This window comes from Balaenoptera acutorostrata, chromosome 8 (assembly GCF_949987535.1).
Source record: "Balaenoptera acutorostrata chromosome 8, mBalAcu1.1, whole genome shotgun sequence".
Lineage (NCBI taxonomy): Eukaryota > Metazoa > Chordata > Mammalia > Artiodactyla > Balaenopteridae > Balaenoptera > Balaenoptera acutorostrata.
The window spans coordinates 17,191,164-17,196,359 of record NC_080071.1 but is presented as its reverse complement, the minus strand read 5'-3'; the positions used below and the strand labels follow the sequence as shown (position 1 = coordinate 17,196,359).

At 33.6% G+C, this 5,196-nt stretch overlaps 1 non-coding gene across 1 annotated transcript; it reads left to right on the top strand.

The window, feature by feature from the left end:
- Positions 1-4,739: 4,739 nt before the first annotated feature.
- Positions 4,740-4,872, top strand: LOC114238075 (small nucleolar RNA SNORA72). The gene has a single exon (XR_003623503.1). It is a non-coding gene; the product is annotated as a small nucleolar RNA SNORA72 (small nucleolar RNA).
- The last annotated feature ends 324 nt before the right edge of the window (positions 4,873-5,196 follow it).

Here is a 5,196-nt window from a genome sequence, read left to right as displayed (position 1 = left end):
TAATTTTGGGAGCTATGTAATTTTTTTAAAAATCACAAAATATGATTATGCAAAGGGCATAGGACTATATATAGAATAAAGCTACTAATCTTGTTTATGTTAACCCCAGGCCATCAAAATCACTGCTCTGTCTTTGCCATCACGTCTTTTTATGCTGATGTGATTTCAGTCTACAGGGAGTCTACACCATAAATATATCTGCATTAGAGCATCACAAAATAGCACATTTTCCACATCTACGCACCTAGAAAAGAGACCCAGATTTACTGAGATTCAATTTGTCACTTTAAAATTATTAATGTGTCACGGTTTCAGAAAAATCCCGTGAGGTAGAACCCCAATTCATACAGGCTAAGTAAACTTGCTAGTAACAGAAGGGGTCAAGATTCAAACATAGGTCTGTTTGAATTTAGAATGTCTTTTCTACCAAAACACTTTATTTTGACTTATACCTTCCAACTATATAGATAATAATATGTAAAGAAGGAAATAGATGTATTGTGTTAATATCTATTCAATGCCTGGTGGCTATAAGAGTATGAAAAGCCTTGCTATGGCAGTTCTAGCACAGACCATTAATTGCATCACATCACTGACTAGTTTTGTCATATGACATTTTATTCTTGTGTGTTTTTAAAGAATAGTTTATACATTTCTACAGGGCTTTTTAAAAGCCATGTATTGGTGCATCATTAAACTTGTGCATGTCTATTTTTTATCGAAAAAGGTGATGGCTCCAATAGCAAGGCTGAGGCACCTGAGGACGAGGGTAACTGAACTGCCTCTGCTGGCAGAACTCAAGGCAGAAAGCTGCATGACAGTAAAACATACACAATGTTAATATTAAGTGGTCTCAGCAAATTAGCCATGTAAGAAATAGAGTCAATGCATCTCTCCTCTGAAACTTGGGTGTAAAATGATGCTAGCTTTTGGTCTTCTCTAATTTGCACATCTGATGTGAGTGAATCAGTACATTGTCATTTATGCTGAGATAACAAGTGCAGCCATTGACAGATTATCTCATCATAAAAAAATGCTGGTGGCTAAAAGTAAGGGGTTTCTCCTTTCTATGTTCACTTGATTTCCTCCATCTTTTCACTGACAGTAATAGCAGTTTCACAGGTCATGGGTAGGGCAAAGAAACATCACTTAAAGTACTTGGCTGTCACTGTTTAGGCAAAGATGCCTGAGGAGAATGCTACCTGCTATTACAGTCAAAACCTTGTTAACAAGGTGGATTTTTGCCAAGAGTGAGGCTGAAGTGAGAACTACATCTCAGGTAAGGGGTCACCCACTCTATTATAATTACCAATGGAGTTGTAAAAAATCAAGAAAAATGTCTGATATAGGCACTGTTCTCCAATCTGGTGCTTGAATTTCTGCACCAGAATGTCCTAATGTTGTTTTTTTTTAATCTAACAAATCAGAATCTCTGGAAGTGACAACCAGAAATCTGCATTTATAACAAGGAAATCAAATATATTAATATTGAAGTTGACTACTATTTCCTCTAGTTAGATATCAATATGCCTACTTCAGTTTGATGGGAAAAAATGACTTTTTCCTTATTATTTATCATCAAGTAAAATTGTCACAATGATAAGGATTGTGTATAATGAATGCTTCATTTTCATTTTAGGTAGTCTAAAATTTGAAAAATTCTGAAGTCCAGATCTCAGACCATAAGCTAATTCTCTTTTATTTTCATATTTAAAATACACGAATTCAAGTAGTTCACATCAAAGTGATAATTACAGAATAATTTTTAAAATTATTACAAACATTTTAGAAAACATAATGACTAAGACTCTACATTTTTCAAGCTAGGGCTAATATTTTAACAAATTAGCCTTGCTTCTCTTTATACCAAAGAGGGTTTTGGTCATTTTTGTGACTGGTTTATCAGAAGACTAACAAGAAAATTCTGCCAACTGATTAACACGGTTATGAATAAACCATATTCTTTAACTGTGGTTTACTGGATGGCCAATCCTGTCACTTGTTATTTGTAAAGCTCATATAAAAAGAAAACAGCCATATACTAAACAACCTAATTTTTTTAATGAGATTCAGAATAAATGTGTATGGCTAAAACTGAGTAAGATGGCTATAGGTAGAATAGGTAATAATCAGAGATTGGTAAATAACTAAGGGGGAAAAGTAAAACAAAGAAACAAATTTTTAAAAAGTTGGTGAGGTCTTGGTCTCTGGCAACCATCTTAAGAGAGAGATCATTTTATTATAAAATTGTTTTAACATCTATATCCCTTGAATGAGATTTGATTCAACAGTGCTACACAAGGATTTCAATATTGTTTTCTCACCTGAGAGCTATACATTATGGATTCATTGTTTAAAAGAACAAAACAAAATTAAATGAACACATCCTGGTAGGATTTTTAGTCTTTCACTACCTACTGATCGATTTAAGTTCTTCATGTTCTTATGAAATAGCCTTTTAACAGTGTATTAGTACTAGAAGTCAAAAAGCACTAGTATAACATCAGCTTCAGAAATTGTATGATATTTACAACATATCACCTCTATCCCAAGCAATTACAATGGAAATGTAACACAATGACTCAAATTTGGAAACTGATTTATTTAGCTTATATACATACCCATTGAATTTTCATCTATATTTGTTAAGCACCCAATAACGTGGAGTTTTATGTAGACACTCAATGAACTGAAGAAAGAAACAACTCTTTGATATACATCATTTATATGAATTAGTGAGAGTCTGCATTGGGAAGAATGATATTTAAGTCTGTTTTAATATTATATTTGCATAGTGCTTACAAATACTAATTCATGGAATCCTCATGATAGTTCTATGAGGTACACTTGACTATTGTCAGCTCCATTTTTGAGCTAAGCAAAATTATGGCATAGAAAAGTTAAGGACCTTGCCCAGGGTCACAAAGATGGTAAGTCAGCAAGTAGCAAGATTCAGACTCAGTCTAAAGCCCATGTTCTTAATGGTTGTCTCAGACTCTTACCTCTATTAAGAGGTAAGAATATAATCATATTTCTAAACCATTTTCTTGTTATGTTGTTTAGTCTATATCTATCTTTTAATCTGGAAAAATTATAGACCTTTTGGGACACCTTCCTACCTACTACAATGATGTTATGACACTTGCATAAACTGTCAAAAAACTCTCCACTTTTTTAACGTTTCCAGAAATAAATTATAGTTTTTATTTGATAATTTATATTTTATCTTTTTCTATAAAGTATCTTCATTGGTGAGTATAGATAGTAATAACTATACTTATAACACATTTATAGAAATCACAGTAGAATTGATAGCAGTCTAGAGCTAAATAATATACTGTGATGATTATTCTGAATAATTTTGAAGATAAAGATCAGAGAAATTAAATGTTTTGTGTTTGTTTGTTTGCTATGCGATGGACATTAATTAATTTTTGTCTGTGAGGATCCTTGCCTCCTTCCTCATAGCACCTAAATTTCCTGTTAAGGAATTACTTCTGCCCCATTTTGGTCATCTTGCAGGGAGTGAACAATTGACATTATGGCTGTCAAAGGTGTCATATCTTCCCTTATGTTGGCCAACAACACCTGGGCTCCATGTATGTCACAATCCTGGTCTCCCTTCAAAGGCACTGAATCTTGAGCATCTGAGGCAAGAGTGGGAGAATATTTAGAGGTGATTTATCCCAGTGGGACAGGGGGCAGTAGCTGCTTATGTCTTTTGTCTTATACCTGCAGCTGTCCCAGATTTGAAACAGTTTCTGTTTTTCTTGCTTTCTAGCCCTTTAGAACAGGTATTAGTTCCTGCCTATTCTTTTCAGTCCCCAAGCCTTACCCAGATCCTTGCAATAAATCAAATTTCACTTAATTAGCTAGAGTTGCTGCTTTCTGTTACTTACAACCATGAATCCTAACATATATATCTTGTCTATTCTTTTCTTCCAGGTCACCCAAATAGTAAATGGCCGAAAAACGACTTGAGTAAACCTGACTCTCCTTACTTGAATTCTCATACCCTTTTCAGTAAGTAATTCTGCTTCCCCAAGTATACATAGTACTTTCCACATCCTTCACATTCAAATCTTGCTGTCTGGACTCTTGATATCCAAAATCGTAGAACCAAATAAAGTTAATGATATCTCTTTCTATCCAAATTGTTTATCTAAATGGTTGTTATTTAAAATAAAAAGACAAATTGATTTGGATAGAAAGGGATACATTATGAGCAATGAACCTGTTCTACCCCATTAACCAGATTGGGTAGCAAATGGACAGTTACCAAATACATTTTCTGTATGAGGAGCAAAAACCTTATATTAAGACTCAGACTGCAATTGTAGAATTAAAGACTGAAAAATGGAGTGGAAATATAGAGCAATATCCTTTCAAGTAGATTTCCTTTCTTTGAGATGTAATCAATATTCTCTAATAAACATTGTATGCAGCTGCCCCTGTCCTAAACTCTCCTGGGAAATTTTCTGATTTATTATAGAAAACTGCCTAAAATATCTGTACCCTCTGATAAGACTCTCCTGAACTATAATTACAAATTGTGCTTTAGAAGTTGTTTTCAGGAAAGAAGGACATTAAAATTTTATTTCCTACATATTAAGATAAAATAATATAACCTAAAGTAGATATCTATTATATTAACAATCAGAGATTGTTTTGACCTGAAAGGGATTGTAGTGACCATCTAGCTCAAAATTCCATATTTATAAATGTGGAAACAGAGGGTCAGGAGGATAAAGTGACTTGTATAAGATGATAGAGGTTCAGGGCAGGCTAAACATTCGCTATATTAAGATCATGCATGTGTCCCCAGACCTAGTTCTTTTCTTAGGTCTGGTTGTATAAATGTTGGTGATAAACAAAGTCTGATTTATATGATGCATCTTATGTGGGAAATGTCTGTGACTCTAGGTATCCGATCAACCTTGAGAAATGACAGCACTGTTAGTGTAATAACTTTTGAAGATAACCATTGCTAATTTGATGATTACCAGTTGCCATTAAATGAATTAAAAAATTGTGTTTTATTTTCTAGAAAAAAAAAAATAGATGAGAAAGGTTGTTAGTGATCTTTTCTGACTCCCGAGCTAGTGTTTGTCCTATCACACTCTACCTATGATTGACAAAGAAATGAAACTTTTATTTTGTTCTTGGTCATTGTAATGTTTCCTTCTCAAACTACAT